The sequence below is a fragment of the Cebus imitator genome, unplaced genomic scaffold (assembly GCF_001604975.1).
Source record: "Cebus imitator isolate Cc_AM_T3 unplaced genomic scaffold, Cebus_imitator-1.0 Scaffold173, whole genome shotgun sequence".
In the NCBI taxonomy this organism is placed as follows: Eukaryota; Metazoa; Chordata; class Mammalia; order Primates; family Cebidae; genus Cebus; species Cebus imitator.
Window position 1 is genome coordinate 3,097,008 of NW_016107488.1, and position 22,330 is coordinate 3,119,337.

At 36.5% G+C, this 22,330-nt stretch overlaps 1 protein-coding gene across 1 annotated transcript in view; it reads right to left on the reverse strand.

Annotated features, from left to right (window-relative positions):
- GRXCR1 (glutaredoxin and cysteine rich domain containing 1) overlaps positions 1–22,330 on the reverse strand; it is a 374,604-nt gene that overhangs the window by 23,752 nt on the left and 328,522 nt on the right. The gene's annotated exons all lie outside the window — the stretch shown is intronic.

Here is a 22,330-nt window from a genome sequence, read left to right on the forward strand (position 1 = left end):
AAATGGGCAAAATACTTTAAAATATAAAATTAGCCAGTTACAATATTATGAGGTGTGAGCATAAAAGCCAAAGAAATTTATTAGAATGGGGAAGCCTCTAAGATCCAAAGCAAAAACTCTCATATGGAAACAATTTGGGCTTTTACAAAAGCACATAGCTACCAAATGATAAATGGCACTACCAAATATTCTCTGACTCAAATCAATATTCTAGCCATTGACCATAAGTCCTCAATTTTCATCATCCCATATTCAATTCATCAGTAAGTTCTGTTGATTTACATGCAACATATTTTAAATGCATCCATTTTTTATCACCTTTACTGCTAATATGCTATTTCTGGGGTCCACCATCTCCCTGGTTTTATTCTTACTCACCTCCAGCCTCCTCTTCTGGCAGAGGCCAAAAGGATCTTTTAGAAACTCATCAATGATCACTTCACTTGCAGTCTTCTGACTTAAAACATTGAGTACCTTTGGTTTCCACTTATATCAGATGTGAAACTCTTTACTCTGATCTACAGGATCCTGTGCAGCATGTCTACTCTAACCCTACTTCACAACCTCATCTCTGTCTGATGCTCATAAAGGTCTCATTGGGCTTCCTTTCCATTTTCTTCCAAATCCTAGAATAATCCCAGTTCCTTCTTGCATTAAAGCATCAGCACGTGCTTGAATGTACAAAATCTCCAATGCCAGAAGGTCCAACTCCCAGGATAAGTTTATGATGGCCTTACTGGAATGCTTTAAGTCTCAGATTCTCAAGTAAGTCTTCTCTGATCACCAAACTAATTAACTTATTTTCTTAATTGCTGTCAAACCCAGAATCTATTAGTTAACCCAATTTTAGTTTTCAATCTGTAATGAAGTGCATATTTATTTACCTGCTCCTCCACTGCTCCCCTTTCCCAACACAGTAGGATTTAAGCCCCATGTCAGCAGAAAAAACATCTATTTAATTCAACACTCTATAACTGGTGCATAGCATGGGACCAGATTCGTATTCATTTCTCATAAACATTTGCTTCATGAAGACCATGCTGTAGATTCCTTTCCAAACTTTGGCCTCCCCAGTGGACAAGAATTTTCAAGATTAAAAACCAAGAAATAGATGCTGGATACTTGGTCTCCCTGCCCTTCACCCACATGTGGAGTGTCACTTTTCCAGGAGTAGTTCCTACTTTGGATGTTAGTGTTAGAATAACTCAGTACAGCAAGGCAAAGTTTAGTGGCTTGAACCCTTGGTGTTTACAGTTTGCAATCTGGCCACAGTCTCTCACCTTGCAGTGGTAATTTGCTCTTGAGCAAAATAAAGTTGGATGATACAGTATTACCCTCATTGTCAAAAATGATCCAACATTGGAAAAAAGAACCTAAACAATTTGCAGGAGTCCACAAAAAAAGTGGCACAGAGTTAAAGCTGAAGATTGTGCTACAGTAGTAAAATGATTTCAACCAGTCTCTCAAAGGCTACCACCACAAACAGATATATTTTGCAATTAAAATGCCAGACACTAAACTCGTTTGTATTCATCTGTTCTGACACTACTATAAAGGGCTACCAGTAGTTTATGAATAAAAGAGATTTAATTGACACACAACTTCACAAGTTTAACATAAAGCATGACTGGGAGTCCTCAGGAAACTTATAATCATTGCAGAAGGTGAAGTGGAAGCAGGGACCTTCTTCACATGATGTCAAGAAAAACAGAGGGAGAGGGAAACTGCCAAACACATTTAAACCTCCAGATCTCATGAGAACTCACTCGCTATCATGAGAACAGAATGAGGGAAACTGCCCCTATGATCCAATTGCCTCCCACCAGGTTCCTCCCCCGACATGTGGGAATTACAATTTGACATGAGATTTGGGTAGGGACACAGAGCCAAATCATGTCATTCCACCCCTTCACCTCCCAAATCTCATGTGCTCCTCACATTTCAAAACTAATCATGCTTTCTCAACAGTCCCTCAAAGTCATAACTCATTCCAGCATTAACTCAAACATCCATGCCCAAAATCTCATCTGAGACAAGGTAAGTTCCTTCCACCTATGAGCCTGTAAAATCAAAAGCAAATTAGTTACTTCCAAAATACAGTAGGGTTACAGGCATTGGGTAAATGCTCCCTTTCCAAATGGGAGAAGTTGGCCAAAGCAAAACAGCTATAAGCTCCATGCAAGTCCAAAACCCAGCAGGGCAGTTATTAAATCTTAAAGTCCAAAATAATCTCCTTTGACTACATGTCTCCAGGGCACACTGATGCAAGGGGTGCACTCCAAGGCCTTGGGCAGTTCCACCCCTGTGGCTCCTCAGAGTAAAGCACCCACGTCTCATTTCATGGCCTGTTATTGAGTGCCTGTGGCTTTTCCAGGTGCATGGTGCATGCTGTCAGTGGATCTACCATTCTGGGGTCTGAAAGACAGTGGCCTTCTTTTCACAGCTCTACTGGGCAGTGCCACAGTGGTGACTCTGTGTGAGGGCTCCAACCCCACATTTCCCTTCTGCAGTGCCTTAGTAGAGGTTCTCCATGGGAGCTCCATCCCTGCAGCAGATTTTTGCCTGGACATCCAACTGTTTCCATACTTTCTCTGAAATCAAGGGAGTGGTCACAAAATTTAGCTCTTGTCTCCTGCACACTCACAGGCCTAACACCATGTGAAAGCCACCAAGGCTTGAGGCTTGCACCCTCTGAAGCAATGGTCCAAGCTCTACCTTGTCCCTTTTTAGTCATGGCTGGGGCTGGAGTGGCTGGGATGCAGGGTGCCATGTCCCAAGGCTGCACAGAGCAGTCGGGCCCTGGGCCTGACCCACAAAGAAATTTTTCTGTGCTAGGCCTTTAGGGCTATAATGTGATAAGCAGTCAGTAAGGTCTCTGGCATGCCCTCAAGACATTTTCCTCATTGTCTTGGCTATTAACATTCAGTTCCTATTTACTTATGTAAATTTCTGCAGGCAGCTTGAATTTTACCACAGAAAATGTTTTCTTCTTTTCTACCAATGGTCAGGCTGAAAATTTTCCAAACTTTTATGTTCTGCTTCCCTTTTAAACATAAGTTCCAATTTCAAATCATCTCTTTGTGAACACATATGATTGTATGCTGTTAGGAGCAGCCAGGCAACTTCTTGAATAGTTTGCTGCTTACAAATATCTTCTGCCAGATGCCCTCAATCATCTATCTCAAGTTCAAAGTTCCACAGGTCCCTAGAACAGGGGCACAATGCCACTGGTCTCTTTGTTAAAGTAAAACAAGAGTGACCATTGCTCCAGTTCTCCAGAAGTTCCTCATTTCTATCTGAGACCACTCAACCTGAAATTCGTCATCCATATCTCTATCACCATTTTGATCACAACCATTCAACAAATCTCTAGAGAGTTCCAAACTTTCCCTAATCTTCCTGTCTTCCGAGCCCTTCAAACTGTTCCAACCTCTGCTCGTATCCAGATCCAAAGTTGCTTCTACATTTGTAGGTATCTTTATAGCAATGCCTCACTTTCCTGGTCCAATTTTCTATATTAGTTCATTCTCACACTTTTATAAAGAACTACCTGAGACTGGGCAATTTATGAAGAATATAAGTTTAAGTGACTCATAGCTTTACAGTCTTAACAGGAAGCATGACTGGGAGGCCTCAGGAAACTTACAATCATGACAGAAGTGAAGGGGAAGCAAGGACATTCTTCACAGGATGACAGGAAAGATGGGGGAGGGGTGGAAGGTCATACACATTTAAAGCATCACATCTCACTCACGATCATGAGAACAGCATGGGGGAAACCTCCCTGTGATACAATCAGCTCCCACCAAGTTTCTTCCTCCACACGTGCAGATTACAATTTGATGTGAGATTTTCGTAAGGACATAGAGCCAAACCATATCATCATTCAATACAGGTCTTGTCTATATCATTCATAAGTTTCAATACCTCTTTTTTCTAGGATATCAAGATAAATTATTATCTTTTTGTCCCTGGAAATTTTAAGTTGCATAAAAGCGTACAGAAAGCAGGAAAGAGCATAGCATTGAAACATGTAGCCCAGTGTTCAGGGATAAATCACCTAAAATATAAGGAGGTAACACACACACTTACAAAAAAGTCATTTGGATGCTTCCAGTGAGACACACATACCACTGACGACATGTGTTTTTACAAGTACAAATAAAAACATTTCTCCTCCAGGAAAACACCACATAAATTTAGAAATTTTTTCTCACAGTGCAGAATACGTAACCATCACTGATTCCTGAATTCAGCATTTTAAATTGGATACTTTCCAAGAGGCAAAACTCAAATAAGAGAGCAAGTCTGACCCTCTTCAAAGTCTAGCATCAAGCCCTATATCAAATTATCATCTACTGAGGCATAATGGAACTTAGCTCCTGCCAAAGGTGGATTTAAAAATAAGATACTCATATTTAAGACAAGCAAAAGAGCAAAGTAGAGACTCACTAAAAGTATATTTTACATCATACATGGCTAATCGTCCACCAGGAGGGAAAAATGGCAGTGTTACAAGGGCATCCTACCATCTCTAAAAGATAGAAGTTGACATGATGAAATCCCGTCTATCCAAAAAAAAAAAAAATACAAAAATTAGCTGGGCATGATGGCAGCCACCTGTCATCTCAGCTACTTGGGAGGTTGAGGCAGGAAAATCGCTTGAACCCAGGAGACAGAAGTTGCAATAAGCCAAGATAGCACCATTGCACTCCAGCCAGGGGGAAAAAAAAATTTTAAAAGAGAGAAGTTGAAGAAATAGAAAAACACCTATAGCTATATATACAATCCAAGTATACGGCTAAAAATATATGAATTGGTAATACAGTCATCACCACTTTTTCTCATATGTTTTAGTGATGGCACGATTAGAGTAGGCTTATAAAGTAGTGCTCCCCTCTCTGTGAGGGTTACATTCCAAGACCCTAGTGGATGCCTGAAATCAAAGACAGTACTGAAGCCTTTATATATTGAGATTTTTTCTGCACATATATACCTCTAATAATTTATAAACTAGGCGCAATAAGAGATATCAACAATAATTAGTAGTAAAATAGAATAATTGTAACAATATTCCAGCATCACAACTCTTGCATTTCAGGACCACTGTGAAGTAGAATAGGGATTACTTGAACATAAGCGCTGCTATACTATGACACTTAGAAGGCTTCGAAGTGCGTTAACAGGCAGAGAGGATGTATAGTGTGGAGATACTGGACAAAGAGATGATTCACATCCCATAGTGCAAGATTTCATCATGCTATTCAGAATGGCGCACAACTTACGGTTTATGAATTGCTTATTTCTGGAATTTTCCATTTAATATTTTCAAACTACAGTTGACCTTGGGTAACTAACTGAAACCATGGAAAAACCCTGGATTGTTTGTTGACTACTGTATATCACAAAAGGTGAACCAAAACACATTAATCAGAAGCTAAATTCCAGCAACCATGTGATAGCAAACAGTCTTAGGAATTTAGTAGGCTTATTGTCTGTTTACTGATGCATACGAACAATTGGGCCAACCATGTACTTTAGGCTGCATCAATTTGTCTACTTGTTAGAAGCTGTTAGTGAATTAAAGCTGTTTTCTTAATTTAGTGTGCAATGAACTTTAAATGGGTTTTCAAAAATTCCTAATAGTTGCATCAAGCAATTAGCCTTTGCAGGAAAAACTTGAATCATGGAGAACAGCCCAATCTTGGGATATCTTGAGGGAAAAAGTGGACCTGAGGATGGGAGAGAAATAGGAGCCAAAGGCAGCAAAGGAGAACAGCCTCACTGTTCTAGGAAACTAAGAAAGATACTTTGTTTTTACTTCCAAAGAAAGGGGATAGGATAGAAGAATCTTGGAGGGGTGAGGATGAGGTGACAATATGTGCAGTGACAAGATGGGGCCAACCAAGGCTGTGTGGTGAAGCAACCTGAAAGGCTGTGCAGTCAAAAGGACCTTGAAGAAGCCCATGTTTAAGTGGAAGCTGTCTCTTTTAGTACAAAGCAAGTCTCTCCTTTGTCTCTCCTCATGCCCAACTCTGAGCATTGAGTAAATGCTGTTCACATATGCTTTGTAGGTATGATGTGCAGAGAAACCAGAAATGAGCTGAATTTAACATCAAGGTTGACTGTAGTGCTGGACAAAGACTATACAAAGAAGAAATACGCTGAGGCAGAAAGGATCATAAGAATGCAAGCCTGCCTGCCCTCATCACTCTTTCATTGTCAATTCATGAAAATCTTGGTAAGAATTTTGGACAAGCACCAAGAATGCAGATTTGCCGCTGTTTAATGTTTCCTATATCCTAAGTGATCAGGGACCTCAGTTGTTATCTGAGTTGTGCTTCTATTACGTCATTTCTTCCTAAGTTCTGTTGATGTAAAATATTTTTTGACAGACGAGAAGGATCTAATATAGGTACGAGACACCAAGTCAACAATGTTAGCTGTATTGCAGTCCTGGGAATGCCAAATCATTTTCTAAAGCAAACTCTCAAAACTTATCTCTTATACACAAAATTCCAACTATTGACCATAGTCAAGAAGAATGATCAAAAAGGTTAAAAAAAAAAATTTCTTCTGTTTAAATTTCCATTTTCAGCCGGGCGCGGTGGCTCAAGCCTGTAATCCCAGCACTTTGGGAGGCCGAGGCGGGTGGATCACGAGGTCAAGAGATGGAGACCATCCTGGTCAACATGGTGAAATCCCGTCTCTACTAAAAGTACAAAACATTATCTGGGCATGGTGGCACTTGCCTGTAATCCCAGCTACTCAGGAGGCTGAGGCAGGAGAATTGCCTGAACCCAGGAGGCGGAGGTTGCGGTGAGCCGAGATCGCGCCATTGCACTCCAGCCTGGGTAACAAGAGTGAAACTCCGTCTCAAAAAAAAGAAAAAAAAAATCCATTTTCAGAGGTAATTATTCCTTGAAACAAGATCTTCTGCTTTATGGAAAAGTCAGAACACATGAAATGTTTGGGACAGATGATTTCCTGTCAGGAAATGCCAGAAATGTGAAATTCAAGCATGTCTGCCCAAATGCAAACGTGCTGTGTTTTCTTTGCTTTTTATGAAGCACCACAAACACACATTTTTTTCCTTACAAAGCTGGCCATTTTAACGATGTTTAGTCAATCATTAACATTTTTACAATGCATTTTTGACTTGCATTTCTGTGATATTATCTTCAGAGATTGTGACTTCCCTATTTTCTATTATTTTCAAGATGTGTGGAGGTAGTATTTATACTCTACTTAATTACCTGTACATGGAACATTTGTACATAGATAAAAATGTGGCACTCTCTATTTATAGGGTAGAAGTTTTGGTGTAGTCTTTTCAAGTTTATCTTTATTAAGAAAGGGATCAATCAACAGAAGAAAAGTAAGAATGGAAAGGAAGTGTAAGAATTTGCCGATATTTTTCAACAGAGCAGAGTTAAGTGGTAGGAAGCATATTTTTATAGACTCAAGTTCAGAAAGCCCTGTTTTAAAATTTGCTCCATCATTTCCTGGCTGTAAAATGTTGGCTATGAAATGAGGCTGTCCCAGCCTCAGTCCCTTTAGTTGGAAAATGGGGGTAATAATTGTATTTACTTCATCAGGCTGGAAGGACTTAATGAGAGATCCTGTGTGCAAAGCATTTACCATTGTGCCTGACACAAAGTAATAAATATAAGCTTTTTAAAAAGTATTATTCTCTGCTACTTTAAAATATAGGTTTTATTATTATTCAGGTGTGGTGAGGCCAACAGATGAGAAAAAAATTGACATGGAAAGGAGAATTCACAAACAAACCCACAGTTCCAGAGAGGAGGGAAGAGGTGCACCACCATGCCATGCAGGAGCCACACAGGGAAGCATTGGGGGTCTTAGAGGCAGAGGGAGGGAGGGGGAAATGAGGACAAGGGCCTTTATTATGGTTTCCATGAATAAAGCAAGGTATGGTGAGCAGGCTTAGGACTGGCTAGTTTAAATAATTTCAGTGGGCTCTGGGACATAAAAGCTGTTTGTAGTTTTCTGATTCCAGGCCCTGGGGTGATTAGGACAGGGAATGGTGGCACCCTGAGTGTGAGAGTCCCATAGAGGAGGTAATTGTAGGTATGAGATCTGACGGGTTTGTTTGCATTCAAGACTCATTTGCAATCAAGACTCATTCCTGAGCAAATCCTTTGCTATCTCTAGGAATTAGATGATCTGGAGGGGCAGTACCTTCAGTGTCAGCAAGGCCATAGATGTTACAGCATCAGAAGACAAAGAAAAAAAAAAAAACATGGTTTATACATTTTCAGCTACATATTTTTATTATATTATTCCCTTCTGCTACAGATTTCACTTAGAGTTTGAACATTAGCCAAGACACTGCCTATGTAAATAGACAGACTAGATTTCTCCTCATTTAAATCACAATTTGTGAATCTACTCTGTGATCAATAATAACCTTCACTAAATATTTGGAATGTCCTACAGATGGCAAAAATGAAGGACAAAAACAAATTTCAACTTTCAGTGATCTATTTTAAGACATCATCTACCAAAAATGTACCTTACCTGTGAGTAATAACCTAATAACATAGAATATTTACAAAAAATTTTATATATATATATATATATATCAATCAAAATACCTATAAATGACATCGAAGAATAAAATCCATTAGCTCATTAAATTGTCAAAATGGTTACCAACTAAACATAAGAGACTGAACTGATAAGAGTGGGAATTAAGGAAAAGGAACAGAAGTAAACAACAATCAGGAAGTAGAACACAGAGTACTTGATGGGCGAGGACTGTAACCAAGACGGCCCATCCTATTGTGAGGGATGAGACAGAGAGGTGTACACATACATATTGTAAGATTTTTATAATTCGCTAACATGTCTTTTATTAATATAAAGCATTAACATACAATTTATAATATTTATTAGACTTTATATTTTATATTGTCAGTATGTTATTTAATCTTCCTTTATAGATGGAATGTTGAGTGTTCATTACAGAGTCATCTTCAAAACATGATAATTAAGGATGATAGCTGTCTACAATAAACCTACACTTGTAGGATTTACCATTTTGCTGTATAAATTTACAATAAAAGGAATAGACTATTTTTAAAAAAAAAGTGACCACAGACAAAGCTGCTGTTTTACTAGAATTATAACATATCTTCAGAATGCATAGATTATTGCGCAAGATTTTCTTGTTGTACAAACTAAAAGGCTGCATATCAAAAAGCACAAGTTGGAAAAACTATGCTGATTTATTCTCCAAGTAACTTTAGGTCAAAGTTAAAGATGACTTATTAAGGTCATAAAATATTGCTGGCTGTAGTAAATTTATGTCTTTGTTTTGTTCCCTGTCATTTTGTAACCAAAGCTATTTCTATCCTGCCATAATGCGTATTTTTAATCAGACGGTACTAGCCACAGCAGAGCAAACCACAAGTCACAAGGACAGATGATCGTAACTTTATTTATGTTCAAGATAGATTTCTATAGCACTACATATAAAGCAGGATTTATAGACAAAATTAAATCTCCACTTCCATAATAATTTTGCTTCTAATAAAATCATTTTGACCTCTAAATTTCATCTTTAAGGCATACTTGAAGAAATACATAATTTTTTCTGCATGCTTCTAAAGTAACACTAGTCTGAAAAGAAAATATCCACTCTATTGATTAAACGCTACCTATGATAAAGTAGCATAATGAATAAACCTGAAAACTCAAGGATTCTTATATTTGAGGTGTTCCCCTGTAGGACCCATGGTAGTAGGTAAAGTCTTTTACATGACATCAGTCCGGAGCAAGTACACTGCAGAGTTGCATTAAACAACTTCTAAGCCCACAGACCCAATCAGACCTCTGGCTGGGTCCCTCAATTATTCAAAGGTGATACTTTGTTACAGACAAAGTCATCCACACTTTTGTGACATGTTCTTGTTTGTGTTAGAAAGTAAACAAAATTAAAAATTTAAAATACTGTTGCCTGATCTACCAATTTATTTTATTGATCAAAAGATTGGTGTACATATACTTCATAAGGCAGCAAATGTGTTGGTATTTTAATAAGATTTGCACCACATGTGGCTTTTCTCAAGGCCACTCAATTCAGCTTTGTACATAGGATTGAGGTACAATCTCTTTTGGTGAGGATGTGGTAAACTAGTGACTCCTAGTGGTTGGTACACAATTGTGCAATTATCTATTTCTAGCAAAGAAGATAGGGAAAATATATACTGCTTATTTTCCTTTTAAATAAAAATGTTTTTTCCACCAAAAAACATTTTAAAATTGATTATTTTTACAAATGTAAAGAAAATGCACACAAATAAACAGGTTTAAAACTCTTTATAGTAAAAAGTGCATAGCAAATTTTCCAAAGCAGGAATACCAAAATGTGTTGATAAATATTGCTATAATAAAACTATAATTCAGTGCTCTCATCTATAGGATTTTTTCTTAGAAACATAATTCAAGAGGAACAAAATCTATGTATAGAGAACCCCAACACTGGAAACATTAATTTCCAACAAGAGGGAAATATCTTAACAAATTCAAAAGTGTCACCATGATGATATACAGTAAAGTAATTCCCATGTTTATGCATATGGATTAGGAAAAAAATGAAAAATGCTTTTGATAAAATATTAAATTTAATAAACAGAGTAAAAATTGTCCATTTATTGTGAATGTCACCATAAGAAATATGTATGCATGTATATATAAATTGGAAGACAATACAGAAAATTGAAAATGGTTATATTTAAATACTAGGCATTTTTGATGTTTAAAATATCATTCACCTATCCAATAAAAAATTAAAGAAAATAAAATATCTAGATCGCAAGTTTGTTTTAAAGTAACATGTCAGGATAAACTAACAGCGAACTTTCAAAATTCAAATCTAATTCTGTCCTCTTCTCCAATGTCTATTCACTTTCAAAGCTCACCTCCAGTCACTTCCTCAGGAAAGTCTACCTTCACTCCCTAGTTTCGGTAAAAGTACATTACTAGGTGCTCTCGGAGACTGTATTCCTATTCTTCACAATATATCTCTCACTTTGTATTATATGTTTATTAGCATGATTGGGTAAGGTTTGTTTCTTTCACTAAATTATGCAGAGAGACTATGTCCATTGGAAGAACACAAGCGTTTGTGGTGTAAGTTTGAATAACAGCACACACTCAGTGAGATAACTAACTTGTACAGCTTCCTGTCTTTACTTCTACAGAAGCCGCAGCAGAGTAAGGCATGGGTGTTGTCCTTCAATCATTCTGGCAATTTTCACCAATCTGCATACAAGTGATGATATTCTTAGGATTACCTAGCACTCTGTGGTAAAGTAGAATCTCCAACTCTTGATTTCTTCACATTTATCAATTCTTCATAATTATCTTCAATGAGAGACTTTGAAAGCCTGATGACTTTTCACTTAGGACTTCCCTTGTCCTTGTCCCCTGCAGCTATTTGTCCCCGTCTCCTCTTGCACACAACTTATAGTCCTTTCCATCTTTCTTGATACAATACATATTGATTAACAGTTGTTGCTAATCTTCAGAAAAACCCTTTCTCTTTCAAGAACCATCTTTGGCCAATAAATTCCTTAAACCCGGCGAACTTCTGCTGACCTATTGTTGCTATGGTCCTATAAAACATTTCTTCCTTTCCCAAATAAGAAAGCTCCTTCAAAGCCTCCTTGTGCTGGCATTATCAAATAAAGACTTATGATCACAGTGCTTGGGTTTTCTTCCACACTCATTTATTTATGAAAATGATTGAGAAGGAACAATATGTCTGTTCCGCTTCTCAGATACACAGCATCCAGCGCAATTGCTGATACTTACTTGGATCCTAATAAGTAATTTCTTAGTTGAAAGTAAATACAGATGGTTCCTGATTTAACTTACAATGGTTCAACTTATACTTTTTTGACTTCTCCATGGTGTAGAAGTGATACACATTTAGTAAACACCATACTTCAAGTACTGGTACAACCATTATGTTTTTCACTTTCAGTACAGTATTCAATAAATTGTATGAAATATTCAATAGTTTATTCTAAAACAGGGTTTGTGTTACATGATTTTGCTCAACTGCAGACTAATGTAAGTGTTCTGAGCATGTTTAAGGTAAGCTAGGCTAAGCTATAATGTTCACCATGTTAGGTGTATTAAATGCATTTTTTATTTATGATATTTTCCATTTATGATTTTACTGAGACATAACCCCATTACAAGTCAAAGAGCATCTGCAAGTAAAAACTAGAACATATAGTTTAAAGGTTGACACAAGAGGCTAAAGCAAAAAGTCTAGTTCCTCGTTGTATTTTACCATTTTTTCAGTTCAAGGCAAAGATGCATCAAGAAATTAATATCCCCATGTCCAGAAAAAGGAACAAGAGTACCGATAATGAAGAATAAAGGGAGTCCTTCTCGGGTGTTACAGATGCGAATAACTCCCATCTGGCCAGGAACACATTTTCAGCTGGTCTTTCTATTTCACTTACATTTACTTGTCAAAGATAAAATACAGTTTACTTTGATGGAAGGAAGAAAGAAAAACGAAAGAAAGAAAAAGAGAACAGAGGGAGAATGGGGGGACAGAGCAAGGGAGAAATCCTACCACTTATTAAAGCAGCATGTAACATTTCAGAGCTGAAATAAAGTGAGTTGTGTGTGGTGTTTGCTAAGAAAGGAAGAGAGGGAAAAAAGCCTTCAGGAAAAACTACATTTTTATTTCTTTTTCTCTCCAAATTGGTTAATGTAAATAATAAAATGTAAGAGATAGAAAAGTATAGGTAAACTATAGAAACTACAAAATTTTTAATATCTATATAAATGTGCAATACATAAAATCACATTAAGTTATCATCTGTGCTCTAATTAACAGGAAGAGTGACTTTTGGTGTGCAGAGAAAGTGGCATTCATACAAAATGATTATCTTAGGTTTGATGTATAGCATTACTGTTTCTCCTATGAACTGTCAATCATACTAAGTCATCCAGCTTTCTGAAGAAAAGCATTTGCTGTGTTTCATTTTAATGCCATACCTATGGTTGTATGCTAGAATCTTCTTAAGAAAAAGCCATAAGATTTCTGAGTAAGGTGGTGGCATAAATCTGTAAGTCTAACCCCTCTATCTATCAGGACTAAATTGCCCATGAAAAGAAAAAGGAATATAGGAGAGGAGGGAAATTTAATTTAGTGATTAAAAATTAGAAAAGGATGAAAAACTAGAAGACCATCCACATATTAGATGCTTAGTGAAAATGCTGCAAAAGGAAGGGCAGCCAGGACTGAACATTCCATCCAATCTACAATATACAGAAGCCACACGCCTATGTGAAAAAAATGAAAACTACCTTCGAAATGCCTCACCAACATTTGCTCATGTAGAAGTGAGTGGCAGTAATGAAACTGCTCTGTGCATCAGTCTCAATGAGGACAATGCTGTCTCCAAGGGATTGAAAATTGATTATTGGGGTGGAAAGGAGTGGTTAAAAAAAACCCTTACTTTTTAAATATATAAATCACAAATATACACACAGTACATAAACAGAGAATGATAATAAAATATGATTGAGAAATATGTTGTACAATATTAACTACACAGAGAAAGTCTTCTAACACAAGAAATACTGTACCATAACAATGGCATTTACACTTCGTAGACAATGTTTCAGAGAACTCCTGGCTGCCTCATTGAAAGAGGCAGTTTATTCTTGCAATTACCTCACATGCTCTCTTCTACCTTGTTCCCTTAAACTGCAAAGAAAGTACAGTATATTTACTGAATAACAGATATATATGTATATATAATCTCTCTATATAATAACATATTTTTTTTTTACTGCATGACATATATATATATAATAAAAAATAAAATTTTTAAAACTGGAAAAACACACAATGCATAAAATAGAATGAGAATGGTTAAAAAAAATTTAAGTCAATAAGTTTAAATGGGTTAAGTTCCCTTTATTGAAACATAAAGATTCACAGATATTGCCAAATATACAAAATCCAATTATGTTTTTGTTTACAAAAGAAACAAATCAAAATTAACAAGAAAAGAAAAACAGTTTAACAAATGAACTAAGAAATATAAGGCAAAATAAAACAAAATGCATAAAAAAAATACTGACAGATGTGGAGTGGTCAATCTTAGTATTCATTTAAACTAGGAAGAATTCAAGTCAAATGCATTAAGTGAACAAAGATAATTATATTACAAGGAGAAAAGATTAAATTATAATGTAGACCTGCCACAAATACATCTCTTATATTTAAATATATGAAGACAAATTGATAAAAACTAAAATATAATAGATTACTGACAGCTTACCATATGTATTTGATGAAAAAGTAGATTAAAATAAAAATACAGAATATTTGAATGGCATAATTATGATGTAATTTAACAACATATGGTCTTTATGCATGCATAAATACATATGTATATATGTAAAAAAGAGACTACATATTCTTTCCAAAGAGCCATGAACATTTTACAAAAGTTATTATATATTAATTTATTACATGTTAAATAAAATATCAATAAATATCAAATAAATTCCAAATAATAAGCATATTATGGGTCATATTGTCTAACGACAATGCAATAAAATTAGAAATGAATAGCAAAATAGAAAACAAAAGCATTTAGTTTCTTGGAAACTGATAAAATCTCCAAACAAGTATTAGGTCAATGAGGGAAAACTTAAAATTACCATCAACTCTAATAAAAATTAGAATGTTACAAATAAAATTCACATACACTATGAATATGGTTTTTAGGACAAATTCATGCCCATGAGTTTTCATTTCTTAGGAAAAACAAAAATAAATAAACTAATAATTCAAGAAATTATGCAATGAACATCAAAAGTATTCTAGAAAAGCAAGAAGAGACAAACAATAAAGACTGAAACAGAATTGATTCCTGAAACAAAAAAGGCAGAAAAATCTTAGAACTGCTATATACTTTGCTCAACTGGAAGCTCTTGAAGGTTTTCAAGCAATTTTCTTCAATTACTAAGTAAAAACTTTCCACAATCTTGGAAATATTTAGAAACCATATATATATATATATATATATATATATATATATATATATATATATATATATATATATATATATATATGGAAAATGTTAATACATTAATACCTTCCTTCAGAGTTTCTTTTAAGAGGAACCCTATATTTAGTAGAAAAGAAAAGTACTTGACAGGTGCTTACAGATAGGAGATAATACGGTAAGAGACTTAGGTATTGGTGGAACTTTTCTAAGAGAAAGAAAAAACACTTATTTATTGCTCTAGAGATAGAAAATCAGATCATAAAGGAATGGGGATTGCATCTCCAAGAAAAAATAAGGCTAAATAATACATAATATGATCCTTCTGTGTATAATAAAACCCTGATATGCTTGATGTAAATGGATTGATAGAGAAAGACAATGAAGTTCTACACCCAGTTATCATAGGATAAGATAGAGATAGCCCATAGGAGCTCAACAGCATTGAGGTAGAAGTAAATTTCTGGAAATTGCATGGCAGATATTGCATTGTTATAAGCTTGTATGAATTAAATTGTGTCTCAGTTAAAGTTCATACGCTTAAGCCCTAACACTCAATGTAACCATATTTGAATTTAGGGCTCTTAGGTAACTAAGGATACATGAGGCCAGAAGAGTGAAGACCTAATCCAATAAATGGATTAGATGAAGAAGAGACAATAGGAACAGAGAAGAGGCCACGTGAGGACACACCAAGAATGCAGCCACCTGCAAGCCAAGGAGAGAGACTTCAGAGAAACCAAATCTTCTGACACTTTGATTTGGACTTTCAGCCTCCACAACTACTGCTTAAGCCACCCAGTTTATGGTATTTTGTTACGCAAGCCCTAGCTGAGTAATATATAAGCGATATAAAAGAAGAAATTATAGAAAGCGTGTTCCCTGATATCTTCTTCCACCACAGTCTAGATCTAGAAGCCTATAAGCAAAGGCAACTAGCTTCATGTAACAGAGAACAACAGCCTACAGGTGATCCCCTTTTCTAGATGTGAACAATTAAAGTGTTTAAGGTCACCCAGTCAGAAAGTGACTGTGATATATGGAGGGATGACTGTAATAAGTGAAATTTTACTTGCTCCAAGAAGGCTGTCTCGTTAACTCTCTTATTGATCATTTTATCCTCTAATAATATATGACTTAGAGTCTGAAAAAAACTATATTGCATACTGACATTCCATATATATACTTGCCTCCTTTTCTCAATCTCAGTGCAAGTTTGTGGTGGTAAAGGCCACAGCTTATATGGCTACAGAATTTTCCAAGGGGCCCAGCCAGCACAGCATGTTATAGATTCTCATTCATTTATTAATTAGCCACTTCAAAAATACTAAATTATTTAATGATAAAGAGTTCAAGAAAATTCATCAAGTTTTCTTCAACAAAGGAAAAATATAACTGAACATTTAATTCTATTTTTATTCCAATTTTCTAATAATATAGTATGAATTATAGTGTATTTTGGAATATATGTTTTTGAACCTAGGAAAAAGGAGACCTTGAAAGGCTATTTTTTGGTGAATAATTTCCCTTTAATCTGATTTCTGCCCTACCCAAAGAGAAAGAGCAGGCTGCACTTGGCAGTCTTCAGAATAGATTACATTTTTATTTTTATTATGTCTTTTGCCTGAGAAATGACTGGAATGTGGTGTCATTCTGCATCAGTGCTCTCAGACGATGACAGAAGAAAATTGATTTATTCTTCATTTTGCATAATAAAAACCTAAAAATGTAGGCTGTGCCCTATTTTCTCCAGGGACAAAACACAATAGTGAAGCCAGGATTCTCAGAAAATATCATTGCTGCCAAAATAGCACTCTCCACTACCCAGGCCCTTCACATCACCTTCTCATACCTTCTCTTGAATCACTCAAGAGAAAATCAGAAGAATGAAGCTCAGGATTGGGTTATTTTAAGCTCCTGCGCACAGCACACTCCAGAAAGTATGTGACATCTGAGGACCCCAATGAGAAGAGCAAGGAGAGGCTTTCCTGCCCTTAGGAAACTAATGCCATTTAGTCTTTGATTTGGCAGCCACAATAGAAGGCAGATAGCAAGGAAATTGGTTACAATCTGCTTTGAGTTGAATTGTATGTCATAGAAGCCTAATAAAAACTTCTTCCCTAGTCTCTGATATTTTGTAGGGATCTAAACTGATCTGGAATTTCTTTAGAAAAATTCACTGAATCCCTAGAATTATTTTACCTAGAATTTTATCACCTAGATCATTCCCAGAACCAAACTGAACCACACCTCATTAGAGAAAATCAGCATGTTTATACATCAGGTATAGCAAAGGTGTGTTCTCTCTAGAAATCTTTCATGCCAGGAGCACAGGTGGCATGGAATTATGGGTACATTTCCACCACATTTTATTGAAATCTTCTCATTGTTTAGGCCAGGTGGTGGATCCCAACACTTTGGGAGGCCAAGGTGGGAGTATCACTTGAGGTCAAGATTTCAAGACCAGCCTGGGCAACATACTGAGACCCCTGTTTCTACAAAAAATATAATCAGTTGGGCATGGTAACACACACTTTTGTGGTCCTAGTTATTCAGGAGGCTGAGGCAAGATATCACTTGATCTCAGGAGTCTGAAGTTACCATAAGCGATGAGAATACCACTGTACTCCAGCCTGGATGACAAAGCAAGACTCTCTCTCTCTGTCTATATATATATATATGTGTGTGTGTGTGTGTGTGTGTGTGTGTGTGTGCGCGTGTGTGTTTGATATATTTATGTGACATATATATGAAAAACATGAAATTATAAATCACACCAATTTTTCAAAGCACAGTTCAAAGTATGTCTCTCTCCTCTTCTAAATAAATCTTTTTCACCATTATCTTAGCACTTAGCACAACTAGCATAGTATATAGTCAGGTAGTATGTGTTCACACCCACTGTCTCCCACAAACTCCTCCCCCACAACACACACATATACATATCTCTTAAATTTTGAGCCTAGATGTCAGGGACTGTGTTTAAAACTCTTTGACACTCTAGAACATCTCACAGAAGGTGCTCAATGTTTGTTCAGTGACTCTTCAGCTTGTTCCTTCCAGGCTTATGGTGACTAATTTTAAGATAGCCAGGAGGCTGTACAACGAGATATATCTTGACTTGCCCCACCTGATAGAGGATTACTAAACTCCGCCCTGGATTAGAAATATGGCCCAAGTTCCAGAGAAGCTCAAATAATATAAAATTACTGAAAACAACTTTCACATTTGTTTCTGAATTTCCTTAAGTTATTCAACTAACTCTTTTTGCTTATTATAAGTCTTCAAGGGAACCCATATGTGGAGTACAATAAATTGTATATATTGAAAAGTATAAATTGGCATTCAGTGGAGAGCTTGAATTTCCTCTCACCCCCAATACCCATCAGGTATTCCCTAAAGAAAAAATGAAGAAACCTCTAGAGCACCACAGAGATTAATTTGAAAACCACGAATTTTATTCAGCCTCCCCAGTGCTTCAGATGGGCAACATGAGTCAGAGAGAGGTGCTGAAAGTCAAAGGAAATGTCATTGACTGGCCCCTGGAGCCCACTAAACCTTGTTGATTTCCTGTAAGTCTAATATGGGTTACACTCAGAGAAAAAAAGCCCACAATGAGCCCCTAACTTCAGCATTTCAGATATTGTTGCTGGAGAGATGGTTTGATTCATTTTATTCATTCTTCAAATCTAAGCCAGAAAATAAGCACCATCAGGATCAAACATATGGTCAGGTCTTCAGCTTAATTTTTGTGTTTTGGAAAGAGAGGCATCTTGGGGTATGTTCAACCAAACTGGGAGTCCAAGAAGTGATTAAAAACAAAACAAAACCACAACAGAATGTATTATAAACCTACCTGAGCATAAGGAAGCCTGCAACTTGGCTCAGGAGCTATTTACATTCTCAAATCCCTGAGTGAGATATTTGCAAGGGTGTAATCATATATAACATCACGGTAATAACTAGATGTTTATGGGAAATAAATCCTGATGGCCAGAAACTCTCAGAGAAAATATATGCACTTTCCTTTTATTTTTTTCAACTCAAGATATAAATGAATAATATAAATATTTGCCTCAGGATTAGGCAACAAAATAAAATAGTTATTATATTTGTTTTAAGTTTGTGATAATTAAAAATTGGCTCTCCCAATTCTTTCTTTTCTAAAATGGAAATCTAAATTTGGAACTTTGTTTATAACCTACATATGTAAGACATTTTTAATTGCACTCTAAAAAATGTACATCACAAATGATTTCTTCTATTTATTTTTAATATATTAAATATAATTTTTCCATTGTAAGAGCTGTCTGGTGGTTGAAAGAATACTAAATGTCTATGCTCATAAAAACAGAAAGAGTGCTTATTAGCAACTAAAGCTCTTCTTTACTGAGATACTGACTGCAAGTTACATTAGAAATAGATGCTTATTCAATGGCAACAAAAGCCAAAACAGACAAATGGGATCTAATTAAACTTAAGAGCTACTGCGCAGCAAAATAAACTATCATCATTAGAGTGAATCAGCAATCAAGGGGAAAAAATTTTTGCAGTCTACCCAACTGACAAAGGGCTAATATCCAGAATCTACAAAGAAAAAAATAACTCCATCAAAAAGTAGGCCAAGGATATGAACAGACACTTCTCAGAAGAAGACATTTATGCAGCCAACAAACATATGAAAAAAGCTCATCATCACTGTCATCAGAGGAATGCAAATCAAAACCACATTGAGATACCATCTCATGCCAGTTAGAATGATGATGATTAAAAAATCTGGAGACAACAGATGCTGGAGAGGATGTGGAGAAATAGGAACACTTTTACACTGTTGGTGGGAGTGTAAATTAGTTCAACCATTGTGGAAGAGAGTGTGGCAATTCCTCAAGGATCTAGAAAGAGAAATACCATTTGATCCAGCAATCCCATTACTGGGTATATGCCCAAAGGATTATAAATCATTCTATTGTAAAGACACATGCACAGGTATGTTTATTGCAGCACTGTTCACAATAGCAAAGACTTGGAACCAACCCAAATGCCCATCAGTGATAGACTATATAAAGAAAATGTGGCACATATACACCATGGAATACTGTGCAGCCATAAAAAACGACGAGTTCGTGCCCTTTGCAGGGACATGGATGAAGCTGGAAACCATCATTCTCAGCACACTGACACAAGAACAGAAAATCAAACACCACATGTTCTCATTCATAAGTGGGTGTTGAACAATGAGAACACATGAGCACAGGGAGGGGAACATACACACCAGGGCCTGCCAGGGAGTGGGGGGCTAGGGGAGGGATAGAATTAGGAGAAACACCTAATGTAGATGATGGGGTGTTGGATGCAGCAAACCACCATGGCACATGTATACCTATGTAAAAAACCTGCATGTTTTGCACATGTACCCCAGACTTAAAATATAATAATAATATTTTAAATAAATATATGCTTATTAAAATTTTTATTAACTTTCATCTCCTTAAAGAATAGTATATTAATTTACTTCCATGTATTTTCCAGGATTTAGAAAAATAAATCTTTGAAAAAATATGTTACCGGTTATATCTTTAAATTAAAATTGAAAAACACTGCTTATACATATTTCTTCAATAAATTAATAATGGTTTGTGGTTTACATTTAATATTTAATATAGAAGAGAAGGGTGAAGCAAGATGGCAGCACAGGACTTTCCAGTGATCACCCCCTCACAGAAACATCAATTTGAACAGTTATCCAGGCATGAAAATACCTTCAGAAGTGCTAAGGGAACCATAAAATATGCATCAGAGACAGTAAAAAGAAAGAGTTTATATTAACCATATCACCCCTCCTTGATACCCCAGAGGAAAGGGAAGTGATCATAAGACTTTGCCTTGGACCCCAACCTCAGACACAACCAGAACCAGGAAACCTCCCTCAGCCCCAGACTCCAGGCTAGTACATGTGGACTGAGCCTCCAGACCCACTTCAGCATCAGGCAGGGTCCTGATCGGGAAGAATTGATATCTATTCCATACTACTGTCAGGCCAACTATAGCAGCCCCAGATTCTGGACAGCTCTCATCAACAGGCAGGCCTCAGCAGTTCTGGGCTTTTGGTCTGCCCCAGTGCTGAACCAACTACACAAACCCCAGGCTTCAGGTGCACCCTAGTACCAAGCCAGTCCCAGCAGTTCCCAGGCTTCTGGCCTGTCCCAGAACTGTGTCAGTCCCAGTGATCCAAGGCTTCAGGACTCTACCAGACTGCCTACCAAGAATCCCTGAAAGGGCTGACTGTTGAAGGGCTAACTCAGACAAGGCCAGTCTAGAAGACTAGAATAGTTATCTACTTTTTCAAATGTACAGACATTGACACATGTCCACAAGGATCAAGAACAGTCATAAAAACATGACATTACTAAAGAGACAAAATAAACTGCCAGTGACTGACCCAAAAGAAATGAAGATGTATGAACTGCCTGACAAAGATTCAAAATAACTGTTTTAAGGAATCTTGAGGAACTTCAAGAAAATACAGATAAACAATTAAATGAAATGGGAAAAATGAAAAGTGACAAGAAAGAAACTTAACAGAGAGATGAAATGTTTTTATAGCAAACAGAAATCCTAGTGTTGACAAATACAAGGAACAAAATTAAAAATGCAATAGAAGCATTAATAGCAGAATAGAACAAGATCAAGAAAGTATTTGTGAGCTGGGCATGGTGGTTCATGCCTATAATCCCAGCACTTTGGGAGACCAAGACAGAATAATCACCTGAAGCCAGAAGTTTTAGACCAGGCTGACCAACATGGCAAAAGCCCATCTCTACTAAAAATACAAAAATTATCCAGGCATGGTGGTGGGCACCTGTAATCCTAGCTACTAGGAAGGCTGAGGCAGGAGAATTGCTTGAACCTGGGAGGCAGAGGTTGTAGTGAGCCATGATCATGCTACTGCACTGCAGCCCAGGTGACAGAGTAAAACTCCAACTCAAAAGAAAAAAGAAACAAAAAGAAAAGAAAGAAAGTAGGAAGGAAAGAAAGAGAGAGAGAGAAAAAAGAGAGAATCTGTGAACATAAAACCAGATTACTTGAAAATAAACACTCAGAGGAGAAAAAAAGAATAAAAAATATACATATATATATTTTTTAAGAACGAGAGAAAGAAAGAAAAAGAATAAAAAAAAAAAGAAAAAGAATAAAGGAAAGGAAGAAAGAGGAAGAGGAAGAGGGAGAGAGAACAGGGGTGTTGCTTTATTGCC